Here is a 16882-nt window from a genome sequence, read left to right on the forward strand (position 1 = left end):
ATCAAAGGCCAGTCAGCCTAACGATTGAGCACGTTCATCAGCGGGTAAATTCTAACGCGCCGGACACGCGGTCCACGTGTGGTATATGGTCAATTGTGCCGGAGTATTTGTATTTCCTCTGACAGGTGATGGTTCGTGACGTCGCGTGTCGTTGCGTTCGTCTCACATCGTAAAGGCTCCACGGCGATCGTAGATTTCGCGCCGCTGTCCTTGAGACGCGTTGTGTGGACAAGTGAGAAAGTGTAACGGAGCTTGTACAACTGACCGGCCGTGCGAGGAAGTCGCGCAAAGTTTTTTGCGTCGCACGAAAGAAACAACCGTTCCCCCAAAAGAAAAACAAGACCTGAGCAATGTGAGACGCCTCGGTTGCCAGGCATGTCACAGCACGCGCACACTCGCAGCGTGTGTACATGGGCAAAGACACTAGCGTCATCTAGAAGACCTTGGAGGATCTTTAAGCAACGAAATAAAACACTGTAAATGGCGTTAGGCCACCAAGCGATACTTTAATCGTATTTGCAAAGACTGATAAAAAACATTTTTTTACACAGCTTAGTTAAAGCAATCGTGCCTCTGCTGATGAGACAGTGTTGTGTTGAAATCGGTGCTGAGTTTGCTCGTCTTGAAATCAACGTTGATAGAATTGCGCACTTCCCGGAAGGCTGTTTATGGCATGTAGACAAAATACGTTTTTGTTGCTTGCACGTGGAGAGAGACGGCGGGGTGCGGGAGACTTTATTGTCCATTTATTTATTTTGAATCTTGGTTGTAAATCATTTAAAAACTTTGAATGTGGTGCAGATCAGCTTAGTTTTGTTAATTAATAACTGGGACGATCCAGTGATTAGGCAAGCAGGAATGAATGGATCACGGCCCAGATCATACACGTGTAACAAAACACGACACGGGTAGCGAGATAACTGAAAAAATTTGCAGTACAGCAAGTAGGTTAAGTAAGTCGCTGACAATCTCTAGGACGTTCGAGTGCCCTTCCCTGGTGTGTGAGGAATTTCAACACCGGCTCCCTTGCACACAGGAGGAGGCAATCCGTGAAGTATTTTGGACTAAAACATCATAATAATTGAACGGGACGTTTAATATCGAGGCACAAGAGATGGCGCTGACGTTTGGTAACTCCCCACAAACATTCGTGTGCGACGACGGGAATCGAATTACCGACTGGGCGAAAGATTACTCGGGGCCGCGGACCAGGCCTCTAACCGCTGTTTATCCCTCGCAAAGTGAGACGACTCGTGGAATTTTCAATCAAATGGCTCCGCACGTTAGTCAGGGCAGATGCAATGGTTATTCCGTATTATGGCACAGACCACGCACACTAGGATGCACGTAGGCTCTTGCACAGACAGACGTGTACTTTAATTTATTACGTTGTTGAGTGAGGTGCCCAGGATTATACAAACTTTTCACCCAGGTAACTGGAGATCACGGACGAAGTGTGTTTAAGCTAACGTTAAGACTAGCAATAACATTTGCGAAAAAAGCTTCATAGCTCATCAGATTCCTATTCGGTTGCAGTGCTTAACCAGGCTGCTATGATCATTTAAATTAAAACACGGTGAGCCACCAACTAAGGAAAATGTTTGCGAGGAAAATGTTTGCAATTTTAAAAGCAGTCAGTTGAACGCCACTGATCTGGGCGAGTACGGAAGGTCCCTTTTCTCTTCAGGCGATACGAAATCTTTTTTTTGTGTGAGGATAGTTTTTTTTTGTATTGCCAGATAGCGTATAACCCATTTTTATTTTCTATCATTTTGGATACTGCCAAAAAAGCTCGCGTAGTTATGGCCGTGTCAACTTATGCTGTGACCATTGCCACCGCAGTCCGCCGAGTGCTGGGCACGATGGTAAAAAATAAATGTTGACACTCGAGCGAGGAATTGAAGCCACCCCGCTGATGCTGCGGGCGAACCTGGTGGGTGGCTCACCGCGACCTCCGCAAACAAGCGCCTCGGTGCCCTGCGTGACCCCCCCCCCCCCGGCGGGCGGGGTGAGGGAGGGGCTCAAGGCCAGAGTGGGTGCTGTGCTGCTGTTGTTGTGCTGCTATTGCTGCTGTGCTGCTGCTGTTGCTGCTGCTGTGCTGCTCCTGCTGCTGCTGCTACTGCTGCTGCTACTGCTGCTGCTGTGCTGCTTCTCCTGCTGCTGCGATGCTTCTGCTGCTGTGATGCTGCTGCTACTGCTGCTGGTGTGATGCGGTGATGCTGCTGCTACTGCTGCTGCTGTGCTGCTGCTGTGATGCTGCTGCTGTGATGCTGCTACTACTGCTGCTGCTCCTGCTGCTGTGATGCTGTGATGCTGCTGCTACTGCTGCTGCTGTGCTGCTGCTGCTGTGATGCTACTGCTGCTGCTCCTGCTGCTGCTGCTGTGCTGCTGCTGCGCTGCTGCTGCTCCTGCTGCTGTTGCTGCTACTACTGCTGCTGCTGCTACTGCTGCTGCTACTGCTGTTGCTGCTGCTGCTACTGCTGCTGCTACTGCTGCTGTTGCTGCTACTACTGCTGTTGCTGCTACTGCTGCTGCTACTGCTGTTGCTGCTGCTGCTACTGCTGCTGCTACTGTGCTGCTACTGCTGCTGCTGCTACTGCTGCTACTGCTGCTGCTGCAACGACCGATTTCAACTGGGGGAGGGGGGGCTATGCAAGATCTGACTGTGGGGCCCCTTTCTTTCTTCCAACTCACTTTTACTAAAATAGCTACTGATGTTTTTAACAATAATATGTGAGGCTATAACTCCACTGTATAACTTGTTTTAGTTTCACCGTGTATTGGGATTAATAATACAAAGATTTAGAGGTTACAATACTCACGGCCATTGCTCTAGGATTCCCTCAAAGGGGGTGGATCACGCAACGTTGTTCTGCTCTATTGATACGATGTCCAGACGCGGAAATCAGGCCTTGTTCGTCTTGATGATTCTGGGCCCCCTTGCCACCAACTGGGCCCCAATGCGGAGCATCGCGTTGCCACATAGCCCCCCCCAAACCAACAGCGTGCCCCCCACCCCCGCACGTGCCTCCCCCCATAGTTGCACCCCTGCCCATGACGACTCCTCCCCTGGGTGGCCTCTTCCAAGGTCCATTCTAGGAGAAGGGGAGAGGTGAGCGTCATCCAACCAGGGGTTTTGTAGCCCCTGGGAATATGACACGAAGTAATGATTTTTTTTCCTTCGAAAAGAAGGAATGATGAGATTGAACGTGGAGAAGCCCAAATGGTGAAATGAGAAATGAGATCGGCTTGATGCTGAGACACTGCTGGGCAGGAGAAGCCAGTATCGCAATGGATTCTTGCATCTATCCGTGTGAAAATTTTGTGGTATCCCCTCTCTACATGGATTTAATCTGGGTGCTCAATTTTCCTCTCCCATCCCATACGCTTCTGAAAATAACGAGTCTCAGAACTTTGCCCGGACCAACTCCTCCGCACCATCTTCATCACTTCGCCAAAAAGTTGGCGGAGTGACAGCCAGAATAGCTAACGCTGGGATAAAGTGTTCCTTACGAGCTGCGCAGATAAGCGAGACACAGTCTCAAGAGCCAAAGAGAAGGAAATCAATGGGACGGGCACAAAGCAGCGGTGCGACACCTCCCGCATTGTGTGGGGATCAAGACTTCAAAGGGAGCATTCCTTCGACCACACGGACGCGCGAGCGTGCGGGCAGGCAGCGCGCACACGCGGCCTGGCCTGCTCCGCCCGGCCACCGCGGTTGGAAACGGTCGCAGCTTGCGCCCTCCGATTAGCTGCGGTTGGCGACGTAGGGCGTGAACGAAGTTCGACAGTTACGGACGTTGCGAGCGACTGCGAGGATCACGGCGGCGCCTGCACGTCGGGGCTCGTTTGAGGCGGCGGCAGCAGCAGCAGCACAACGCTGGCTTCAGGTTTTTTTTTGCCACAACAGGCGGCATGGGCGGAGAGGGCTCGCGGCATGCGCCGGAGTGGCAGCCGAACTGAGACGCGCGGCAGGACCTTGCGACGAGCATCACCATCCGGAGTATGACCATTGTCTTGGAATCGCGTGAGTTAAGTTGTGTGTCGTGAGCCCTCCCTCCACCCGACGCAACCAATTGATAAAGTTGTCGCACGTGAGCAAACGTATCGATTAATTATCAACAACTACAATGTCACATGCAGGTGGTCAAGCACAGATAACAACCGCGTCAGGAGCAGCGGGAGTAGTGCATCATAATCCCTTTGATGTCTCCTTTGTATTTGTGGATCGGGCATTGCGTCGTTATACATTGTACAGTCTGTTCTGGATGACCACAGTGCCATGAATTTCGATTTAAAGCTTAGGACGCTGTCTTTCTGACAGCTCTGTTCTTCACCTCACGACGGCTGCTTGTGTTGTGGCCGAAACTGCGTGATAATTTTATTATGTTTTATTTTTATTATTTTATTATTCTCCTTCTACGTGACTTTACCGAAAGATCCAAGAATACACAGTGCCATGGTTTAGAAGATCAAACCCAGGGATGTTCCGCTTTCACAACGAGGCGTTTGTTTGCGAGTCCCTTTGAACTTCATTCAGCTCTACAGGCTTCAGCGGGGTGGAATCCGCATTGTTCCAGGTCAAGCGCATTGCTCCCAAAGGGCTGGAGCGACTTCCAGCGATGACGAGGGACGTTATTGGTGTGATCACCTACGTGATCACCTACGTGATCACCTACGTGATCACCTACCTGATCACCTACCTGATCACCTACCTGATCACCAACGTGATCACCTACCTGATCACCTACCTGATCACCTACCTGATCACCTACCTGATCACCTACCTGATCACCAACGTGATCACCAACGTGATCACCTACCTGATCACCTACCTGATCACCAACGTAATCACCAACGTGATCACCTACCTGATCACCTACCTGATCACCTACCTGATCACCTACCTGATCACCAACGTGATCACCTACCTGATCACCAACGTGATCACCTACCTGATCACCTACCTGATCACCGACGTGATCCAACCCAACAATCAATGAAGAACCAAAACAGCAGCGGCTGTTCTAGAGCTTCCTCCATCATGGAACAGCATCACGGAATTCCACCGCAGCTTCACAGAATAACCAGGCAGCGTGAGAGCGGAACCAGTCCGGGGAGAGCTCAGCACTGCTGCAATTTTTGACCTGTTGCTGCCACGTTGCAATTGTAGTGGTGGTGTTGACGTGCGCCGACAGTGATGGATCACGGGGCGGCACGGGGTGCGGGGTTGGGCACGCGTTGTGGGCGTGGTGTGGACGCGCGCGCCGGGAGTGAGAGATCACGGGGCGGCGTGAGTGGTGAGGCGCGCTGACACTGTGGGAAAAGAGGATCGTAGCCAGCGCCCAGTGATTGGTCAAATGGGATGGGTGCTCTCAGCGACGTCCGCAGGAGGTGTATAAAGGGGGACGCGCGAGAGCACTCGGGGTTGTTGTTAACCAGTTGAAGATCGAAGACGGAGTGAAGAGGTAGTGCCCTGAGACCCCTAGTCCCGCTGTCCTTGTTGGGACCGGGGCCCTGTGTGGCTCGGAGGCGAGACTGTGGGACCCGTGGTCCGACGCCCATGTGGGTCGGGACTGGGGGACCCAGAGTCGAGAGGGACACCCCGGCTGGGTGTGTTCCGAGAGGCTATGGGGCGTAAGAGCCCGTGTTGGTGTAGCCAGGAGAACCAAGTGGGTGTTAGTCACCCGAGTAACCAAGTGGGTGTTAGTCACCCGAGTAACCAAGTGGGTGTTAGTCACCCGAGTAACCAAGTGGGTGTTAGTCACCCGAGTAACCAAGTGGGTGTTAGTCACCCGAGTAACCAAGTGGGTGTTAGTCACCCGAGTAACTCCAGTGGGTGTTAGTCACCTGTGTAACGAAGTTGGTGAAATAAAGAGTGTGCTACCCGTGAAGTCGTCTCCCGCCGAGTTACTACATTACACAATCATCAGTTAGTCACCTGTGCATATTAACTGCAAAGGTGGGTGGCATGCGTCTTGTGAAATTGCAGCTCTGAGCCGGCGCAGATCCATTACCTCTATGTACATTATATAAACTAAAAAACTATTTAGATTTTACCAGGTAAGGCGCACTTGAGCTATATGGCCCTTATAATGGTAGGTTTTTACCCTTTTAACTGGTACAAAACTGACACCTTTATTCAAGGCATCATGTTTGCAATGACCACAACACAAGTAGTCAATAAAGCAAACAAAAAGTAGCAACTCTGATAAGGATAATAATATGCACTGTCCTTGAAGTTGATTGGCCCACACCCGAGACGGCTTTCTTTAGAGCCTAGTCCCCATTGGTGTAGGGCCAGATGACACCAGAAGGCGTACAACTCAACAACAGTGCAATATCAGAGTATTGAGAGTTCGGGGTAAACATTTAGACTATGAGATCTCTTTTACCAGTGGCAAAATATAATGGTAGGTTTTTACCCTTTTAACTGGTACAAAACTGACACCTTTATTCAAGGCATCATGTTTGCAATGACCACAACACAAGTAGTCAATAAAGCAAACAAAAAGTAGCAACTCTGATAAGGATAATAATATGCACTGTCCTTGAAGTTGATTGGCCCACACCCGAGACGGCTTTCTTTAGAGCCTAGTCCCCATTGGTGTAGGGCCAGATGACACCAGAAGGCGTACAACTCAAAAACAGTGCAATATCAGAGTATTGAGAGTTCGGGGTAAACATTTAGACTATGAGATCTCTTTTACCAGTGGCAAAATATAATGGTAGGTTTTTACCCTTTTAACTGGTACAAAACTGACACCTTTATTCAAGGCATCATGTTTGCAATGACCACAACACAAGTAGTCAATAAAGCAAACAAAAAGTAGCAACTCTGATAAGGATAATAATATGCACTGTCCTTGAAGTTGATTGGCCCACACCCGAGACGGCTTTCTTTAGAGCCTAGTCCCCATTGGTGTAGGTCCAGATGACACCAGAAGGCGTACAACTCAAAAACAGTGCAATATCAGAGTATTGAGAGTTCGGGGTAAACATTTAGACTACCATTATATTTTGCCACTGGTAAAAGAGATCTCATAGTCTAAATGTTTACCCCGAACTCTCAATACTCTGATATTGCACTGTTTTTGAGTTGTACGCCTTCTGGTGTCATCTGGCCCTACACCAATGGGGACTAGGCTCTAAAGAAAGCCGTCTCGGGTGTGGGCCAATCAACTTCAAGGACAGTGCATATTATTATCCTTATCAGAGTTGCTACTTTTTGTTTGCTTTATTGACTACTTGTGTTGTGGTCATTGCAAACATGATGCCTTGAATAAAGGTGTCAGTTTTGTACCAGTTAAAAGGGTAAAAACCTACCATTATATTTTGCCACTGGTAAAAGAGATCTCATAGTCTAAATGTTTACCCCGAACTCTCAATACTCTGATATTGCACTGTTTTTGAGTTGTACGCCTTCTGGTGTCATCTGGCCCTACACCAATGGGGACTAGGCTCTAAAGAAAGCCGTCTCGGGTGTGGGCCAATCAACTTCAAGGACAGTGCATATTATTATCCTTATCAGAGTTGCTACTTTTTGTTTGCTTTATTGACTACTTGTGTTGTGGTCATTGCAAACATGATGCCTTGAATAAGGGTGTCAGTTTTGTTTTAGTTAAAAGGGTAAAAACCTACCATTATATTTTGCCACTGGTAAAAGAGATCTCATAGTCTAAATGTTTACCCCGAACTCTCAATACTCTGATATTGCACTGTTTTTGAGTTGTACGCCTTCTGGTGTCATCTGGCCCTACACCAATGGGGACTAGGCTCTAAAGAAAGCCGTCTCTCGGGTGTGGGCCAATCAACTTCAAGGACAGTGCATATTATTATCCTTATCAGAGTTGCTACTTTTTGTTTGCTTTATTGACTACTTGTGTTGTGGTCATTGCAAACATGATGCCTTGAATAAAGGTGTCAGTTTTGTACCAGTTAAAAGGGTAAAAACCTACCATTATATTTTGCCACTGGTAAAAGAGATCTCATAGTCTAAATGTTTACCCCGAACTCTCAATACTCTGATATTGCACTGTTTTTGAGTTGTACGCCTTCTGGTGTCATCTGGCCCTACACCAATGGGGACTAGGCTCTAAAGAAAGCCGTCTCGGGTGTGGGCCAATCAACTTCAAGGACAGTGCATATTATTATCCTTATCAGAGTTGCTACTTTTTGTTTGCTTTATTGACTACTTGTGTTGTGGTCATTGCAAACATGATGCCTTGAATAAAGGTGTCAGTTTTGTACCAGTTAAAAGGGTAAAAACCTACCATTATATTTTGCCACTGGTAAAAGAGATCTCATAGTCTAAATGTTTACCCCGAACTCTCAATACTCTGATATTGCACTGTTTTTGAGTTGTACGCCTTCTGGTGTCATCTGGCCCTACACCAATGGGGACTAGGCTCTAAAGAAAGCCGTCTCGGGTGTGGGCCAATCAACTTCAAGGACAGTGCATATTATTATCCTTATCAGAGTTGCTACTTTTTGTTTGTTTTATTGACTACTTGTGTTGTGGTCATTGCAAACATGATGCCTTGAATAAAGGTGTCAGTTTTGTACCAGTTAAAAGGGTAAAAACCTACCATTATATTTTGCCACTGGTAAAAGAGATCTCATAGTCTATATGGCCCTTTTTCAGATGCGATCTGGCTACAAATGATATCTCGATGAAGTGGCGGTTTATCACGTGGAAATTTATTGCAGCGAAACACCGGAGGACCCGGAGAAAAATCCACACGACCACAGGGCAAACACCGCAGGCTCCAAATATAGAGGAATCAGAGTTGCGATCGAACCCACGACCTCCTCCATGCCAGGCGAGATGGGTCTGAAAGTGATTGAGAGTTTTTTGTGCAAGAGTGATCCGGGGAAGATTTCGGTGCAGTCAGCCCACTGGTGAACCTGGGCCAGTGTTGAACGTTACCATGGCAGGGGCCAGTGCATCCAGTGATCCCTAATACGAGGCCATCTCATTTCATGAACCCTGCCAGTCACGACCATGAGTGGAGAATAGAATAAATTATACGGGAATGTATGCAAACTCATTAACACTTGCCCCTGTTTCTAAAATAAAAAAAATATCTTTATAGGTACGTCTTCAGGTTGGAAGACATACCGAGGCTCCCACAAGGCCACGCGGGAGGGCGTGTGGCACAGTTTGGCGCCATCTATCGTAGAGTGCGGTCGTGTCGCTACGGTTCTCTGCGGTGAATACGATGTCTTTAAAAAACAATGGCGCTCCTACGCCTCTCCAAAGACAATTTACGCCGAGCCGCTTGCGCGTTCCGCGAGATGCAGGGCTTGACAGGACCCCCACCATGCGAGTTGCAGACGTCTCGGAACGGGAAAGGGTTAATTGGCCGAATACATCTTAATATGTATAGGACCGTAGAGCTTGGGGTAATTTTTGGTAGCGTTGGCTCGCCGTCTGGATGTTGCTGCCTTCCAGCTGCGTCTGTGGTTCCTCATCGATCATTAGGGATGCAATTTCCATGAGCGACAACGCTGTGTATTAATCTACGCGTTATTATTAATTCCTTAGGTAAAAAATGGGTGAAAATATGTGGGCAAAAAGAATATCAATCCGATATCAAATAGACACAAGCATAAATTAAATAAATAAATGGATAAGCGGTGTAAACATGAGAGCCGGCTTGTGTCAGCGAATGATTGAGATTGGAGGGGTGCCTCTCCCAACGTGGCTGTTACACGGCCTCCAGGCCGGGCAGAAGCGTCCCAATCGCCGGTGCGGCGAGCGCCACGCGACGCTCAGTAGAGTCGTCGGGGCCCCCGGCGCCTCCCACTGAGAACGCCTCGCGATCCGCGCCGCCCATCAGCGGCAACTTCGGGCCGCCTCTGAGCCGCCGCTGTTCAATAATTCACGCTCGCGGACCTTCTCGCTACGGCGAGCGAGACGGCTTGCTTCATTATTCAAAGGGATATCCCGTAAAAGAGTGCGTCTCTGTGCGCGCCCACGTGTGCTCCAGAGCGGTTAGCGCTGCGCTACGAACCCGGCGACCCGAGTTCGATTCCCGCTCACGGTCACCAACATCGGTGACGGTGCTGGGCTGCCCCTAGGCCGACTCAGCCTCAAATGAGTCCCTAATGCAGTGTGTAAAATATCGCCACTAGGGAGACAAAGGCGGCCGAGCCTGGTGCTGACCAGCCACCCCCTCCCTCGTGTGCTTTGCCGAACTTCATAGGTGCTGCTCGCTAACAGCACTTGCCCCAACAGTCTGTATAGGTTAAAGAGGGGGATCTTTGTCTTGTTTGTTCTAGAACACAAGGAGTGGACGATTAAATCTGATTATTTTAATCGACGTGTTTGCTACGTGTCAATCGTCAAGTCACGTTAAATTAACGTTTGCTTACGCACGAGGCGCCTGTCTGGCCCAAATCTGCCACTCAAAGCGCCATCATCACATTAACACTCAAACATAAAACTAGAAAATTATACGCAATGTGATTCTTTAAAATATATATACTCTCGTCACCCCGATTGTGAACACACACACACGCATAGTAACAACAGCCGCTATACGTCACGAAGTGGAGGTGATGTCACCGCCCTAGTTGTGCCAGGCTAGGTGCCCTTTTGAGGCCACGTGAAGTCAGCTTAGCTGGTGGTCTGTGCTTGCGTTGAGCGTGGATGAGGTATTCCTGTGGGTGGTCTAAACAAGATCCGCTTAGGGCCACGTCAGGTAACATCCAAACGCACCTGGGAGGCAATTTACATATTGTCTGAAAGACAGTTTTGGAAAGTTCTGGAAAAAAAAGGATGAATCTGCATTAAAACTTATAATTCTTGGTTCTTTCGGTAAAGTCAGGTAGAAGGGAAATAATAAAATAATATACACATTTATATTATAATAAAATAATATCAATTTTTATATTTATATTATTTTATTATTTCCCTTCTACGTGACTTTACCGAAAGAACCAAGAATATGAATCCCTGCAGTCACGAAAGCTTTAAATCAAAATTAAAAAATTATAAGTTTAGCAATGTTGGTAAAAAAAGACTTTTCTTCCAACACTTACATTCGGCACCTGTGCTGCATTGAGAGACAAGAAGAGAAAACTCTCCCAAAATAAATATGACGGTGGTAATGATGATGATCATGACAATTACGACGACGATGACGACGGTGAACGAGGTGCTCTCGTGTCAACATACCCATGACACGGTTCACGTGCAATCTGCTTCAATACGCAGGATAAAACCAGGCCAATGATAAACAAGTTTCTATCGGGCCATCATGGACGAGTGCCTCAGCTCATTCACAGGTTGTAAAAACGATTCAAATTACTGCTAAGTACACATTGAAGTGGGTTTTACAGGGCTGCTCATAAAGCGGGCCAATAAAACCAGCAGAGTGTGGCTGCTGACAAGCACGCGCCATATTCCATGCGAGGGTGCGAGTCGCGCTGAGCGAGTGCTGCGGAGTGGCGGCCGACGGTCACCTCTGAAGAAAGCGTCACACGCACCATGAACGATGAAGTCATACCCACGTTCGGTTTTTTTTTCCCCAGGCTAACATTCACCAATCTGACGTGCTCTTTCGTCGGCTCGTAGTTGAGATTTGGCCCTCAAACGTAACGATCAACACTCTTTGGTTCTTTCGGTAAAGTCACGTAGGTAGAAAATAAAATAAAATCACGACGTGTCGGGCGCAACACAAGCGCGGGATCATGGACGCTTGTGTTGCGCCCGAAACGTCGTGATTTAATTTTATTTTATACCTACGTGACTTTACCGAAAGAACCAAAGAGTATGGATCCCTGCAGTCACGAAAACTTCAAATCTGTAACGATCAACCTTTACTAGTCAGCTGCCGCGTTGATGGATCGCTGGCGAGGCGAGTAAAGGGGATTCTGCAGCATCATCCCGAGTGACACTGCCGCTACTGCTGCTGCGACGACACCCAGCCCCTTCCTAGGCCGAGCTCTCGTCCTTCACGCGCACCTCTCAAAATAACGACGGCCGCAACGAGGCGGAGATATTCGACGGTTGAGTCTTGACAGCCCTCTACATGGTTATCACGGCTTACAAACGCAAACGTCGAATTCAACAGAACTGGACGTGCTGCCCTGCCATGCCAGAAAAAGGTGGCGAGATGTTAACGGTCTCGCCAGGTATACAGGAGGTCGTGGGTTCCATGTATATTTGGAGTTTGCGTGTCTCTCTCTCTCCCCGTGGTCGCGTAGATTTTTCTCCGGATCCTCCAGTTTTTCCCTCAACATTTGTAAACATGCGTTTAGAATATTTGGCTGTGATACAGGAGGGACGGGCGCGCTCCCGTACATACATTTTCCTCCCCACCCCCCACATGATTCCGAACTTTTAGATAACGATTCTCAGGGTTCCCATTTTCCCAACTGATTGCCGGTGAAGACGCCCCGGTTGTCTCTGTCGCCAAACGGTGGCGCCCACCGCCCGGGGTGCTGTGTTTCTGTCGTGTGAGAGAGATGTCAGTCTGGCCTGGGGAGGAGTCAAGTGTCGTTGGAAAGGTGAATTTCGGAAAAAAAAATTTTTCATAGGAATCCAGTAATGTTTTTGGTTGATATGTCCGCTATCATTTTATACACCCCCTGCGCTCCCTTCAGTATTCACGCCTCCGATTATCACGGTTGGCTACATATGATACAAAATAAGTTCAACAAACACACGCATGCGGGGTCACGCAGGGTCACGTGGGGTCACGCGGGGTCACGCGGGGACACGCGGGGACACGGCGATGACAAAGGTCTCCTCAATTAAGCAGCCCCCCCCCACCTCACGATTCTGTCTCTGGACTCAAATGTCTGGGTGTTATGCTTGATCCCCAAATATCTTTCCAGACTCATGCAGAACATATTTCTGAGAAAACCATGATAAAAAAAATAGGTTTCCTCTACAGATACAAGCCTTGTATTCCCCTGCTTCTCAGATTATAAATTGTCAAAGCAACCACTCTCCCCGTCTTCAACGACTATGATCTATGATGTAATGTACAGACTGGCTACAGAGACTCTCCTGCAATGCTTGGTCACCCTGTATGTATGATGAACGCTTTCCGCACCGTACGGAGTCAACCTCGCTAATCAGGGGTGCGGGCAAAGGACAAAAAAAAAATGAGTTAATTTAGGAGCTTTCGTGACTGCAGGAATTATTCTTTGGTTCTTTTCGGTTAAGTCACGTCTAAAAATAAAATAATAAATAAAAATAACATATTACGACGTTTCGATTGCAACACAAGCAATCATCATCAGGTATAAAAGAAATAGCAACAAAAATCTAACTAGAAAACTATAGACAGACATACAAGCAGACAGACATCACAACGGCACACAGCAAGAGGACACACATCGGCACAAAGAGAGGGGTCGTTTCTGTGACGGTCCCTTAAATATAGAGAGCGGGGGCGGGGATGGAGAGAGGGAGGGGGCAGAGAGAATTAGCATATCAATGAGTGTACGGCCACGTACTCCTGTTGCAAGTAAGATGACAATGTGGAAGGGGCATGCAATTTTCAATTTTGCATGCCCCTTCCACATTGTCATCTTACTTGCAACAGGAGTACGTGGCCGTACACTCATTGATATGCTAATTCTCTCTGCCCCCTCCCTCTCTCCATCCCCGCCCCCCCTCTCTATATTTAAGGGACCGTCACAGAAACGACCCCTCTCTTTGTGCCGATGTATGTCCTCTTGCTGTGTGCCGTTGTGATGTCTGTCTGCTTGTATGTCTGTCTATAGTTTTCTAGTTAGATTTTTGTTGCTATTTCTTTTATACCTGATGATGATTGCTTGTGTTGCAATCGAAACGTCGTAATATGTTATTTTTATTTATTATTTTATTTTTAGACGTGACTTAACCGAAAAGAACCAAAGAAAAAAATGAGTCTTCCGAATTAGATTTAAAAGTGCGTAGCTCCATTGGCTTCCTAATATCGCAAGGAAGACCGTTCCAGACGGCCGCAGCAGCACATCTGGAAGCGCGCGATGCGGTGATCACCGTTTTTGTTCAATGGTCAGCCAAAAGCCGCCGCTGCTGCGAGGACGACCGGAGTTTGCGTGATGACGGTTTATGCTCCTTGACGAGATCAGCCAAGGTATCGTGGCTCATGTGTGGCGAGCGCTTTGCGACCTTTATAACGAATTTGTTCGGCAATCGGAAGCCAATGCAGCTCGGAGAGCACTGGACGGACCGTTCAGCCCCTCCTCGCGTTGCACTCGATGCCCCGTACAGAACATGCCACCGATTTCTGCACTTAGACGTAAACGTCACTCCCTCCTTGACACTCGGGGAGAGAGACAGCGTCGTTGGGCGTCATTCATCCCCAAAGTTCTCCAGCAACAAATCGGCCGACCGCCTCCGCGACCGCCATCCTCCGCAGTCCTCGTCACGCCGCCTTCAGGAGCTCCTCTCCACTTCTCCCGAAAGCACCCAGAGTGAGATCCGGCCCACGGTGAGACATCGTCTCGCGTTGCCGCCCTTCACTTTGGGAAGCAGCTCGCTTCGTGGTTTCAGGTCTACATCCCACCTTCCTTCCCGGGCCCCTTGAACATTCCTTCCTTGATTTAAGGTTTTCCTTCTCTTGCACTCGTGGTGAGCGAACCCCACGCGAGTTGCTGCTGCATTTCTGTTGCCCGCTGCCAGCGTTGCTCGAGTGGTGCACGACTTTGAGCGTTGTTTTCTTCGCTTGAGTGTGCTACTCGGCGCCTGCAATGCGATGACTTATTTGCTGCTGCAACTTCCTGTTTTTCAGCAGGGTCCCCCCGCGGGTCAATCTTCTAAAACAGATTGAGGCTGCATGTTTCTTACCCGCATCAACAAACACAATCAAACCAAAACTTAGTGGGAAGGGCGCTGCAGCCCACACATCACTCGCTGCAACGTGCACATGGTGCACAGTCTTCTTCATCGCTCACGAGCGACCGCTGTGCAACTGGTCCCACCCAGAGCTAGGACGAAAACCGCCAATCAAGTCGATCGATCAACCAAAATCAGCGCAAACCATGGCAGTGGATGTGGGCACTGGACGTGGGCAATGGAAGTGAGCACTGGATGTGAGCACTGGATGCAAAAATGGAAAACCCTCCGGTGTCTGACTGTTGTCCTCCCAGAAGAGAGCCATGGAACGTAGAACAACCACTCAGTGCCCGATTCACAATTACATCGGAGGAGGCATCGCCACAGAGACGATTCGCCACTCCACTACTGCTGACGCAATCGCCTGGCTCATCGACCGCCTCAATGTACAATCATAGTTTGTAGCTCTACAGCAACATCAGCCACACGGAGAAGTAGTACGAATCGACAAAAACTTGTAATCGACCGCACGACGCTATGTGTGTTTTCCGCGCAGTGTGATTCGCCAAGTAAACGGGACCAATAACCTCATGGGACCTTTTTTTACCAGTTTCAAAGTATGAAAAATAAGAATCGGTTTTTACCCTTTCTCCAAATAATAAAGGAGGTGGTAAGATGTTCAAACACCAAATAGAAATCAACTCTGCATCAACCACACCGGTGGTGAAAATGTAAACAAACATGCTGTTATAATATACACGTTGTCTGTGAAACTGATTGGCCGACACCAGAGACCAATAAGCGGTTGCGTAACCGATTAAGAAGTTAAATCTCACAAAAATAACGTGCCGCACACAACAAATGCGACTTACACACGTGCGCCTATCTTGATTTCTATTGTGAAAAAAAATACGAATATTGTTGGATGGGCAGCGTGAGTTACTGAAATCTGGTTTATCCATACATGGCGGTCACCAACGCGCTCCGTTACAGATGAACGACGTGGGAGCGGAGCCTCGCAGGGGGCGATGGAAACAATGTACTCCCCTCCCCCCTCCTACTCCGCAGGGCCCTTGCTGGACATTCATAATAATAATAATTTATACTTGGAAAAGGGGCAAATTTCATCCGTAGATCCCATTGCGCCACCGTGTATGGAAAGCATGACATAAACAGAACCTGCAGGGTAAAACGGCCAGAACTTGGGGGTCAAGGGTAATTGCTTCCATGGCCGTCTGGAACACTCTTCCTGCTGATATGAGGAAGTCACCGAAGCTGTGCACTTTTTAAAATCTAAATTGAAAACTCATTTATTTAAAACTGCTTTTTGTGTTTAGTTTGTTGTCCTTCCTCGGCACCTCCGATTAGCACGGTTGGCTACGTACGGTGCGAAATAAGTTCAATACAGTACGTACAAGGTGGTGAAGGACAATGCATATTTCCCAAATGAAGACATGTATTTTACATCTGTCATCATGTATTTCACGTTGATGCACAATTACATGCTTTCCTGTCTTGCACGCGCTATTCCATCTGGCCAGACGTACAGTGCGAAAGAAATTGAACATACGTACATACATAACATTGAAGATGTGCAAATTGTATCTATTTGGTGTTTGAACATCTTCACACCTGTTGTATTGCCAGAAAGGGTAAAAACCTATTGTTATTTTTCATACATTGAAGAAGTGAGTTGTGGAGACGAACTTAATTTAGCTCCAATGATTCCCGACTGCCCAAAGGCGAAAAAGCGTTCCGCAGTCTGGGGGCTGCTGCACCGCGGCTAGAAACATCCATCATCACCCCCCGGGAGGAGCGACCGCACGAAGGAGAAGCCGCCCCCCGGAAGCTGCCTTCTCCCAGGCGGTGATGGGAGCTGAATGCGAGGGGGGGGGGGCTAGGCAAACCTCGTGGCGGTTTCAGAGGGCACGCTCCGTGATGAGCCACAGCCGCTCGGGGACACAGACTCCGCCGTGACGGGGTCGGTAACGTCACACGCGGGCGCACACGCGTGTGTGTGTACACGCATGTGTGTGTGTGTGTACACGCGTGTGTATGTGTGTGGGCCGTTGGGGAGCGGTG

The 16882-nt window shown here is 48.5% G+C and overlaps 1 protein-coding gene across 1 annotated transcript in view; it reads right to left on the bottom strand.

Moving 5' to 3' along the window:
• Window positions 1-16882, bottom strand: part of LOC144727219 (spectrin beta chain, non-erythrocytic 1-like) — a 166128-nt gene that overhangs the window by 113354 nt on the left and 35892 nt on the right. The gene's annotated exons all lie outside the window — the stretch shown is intronic.

Source organism: Lampetra planeri, chromosome 25, assembly GCF_965212315.1.
Source record: "Lampetra planeri chromosome 25, kcLamPlan1.2.h2, whole genome shotgun sequence".
Classification (NCBI taxonomy): domain Eukaryota; kingdom Metazoa; phylum Chordata; class Hyperoartia; order Petromyzontiformes; family Petromyzontidae; genus Lampetra; species Lampetra planeri.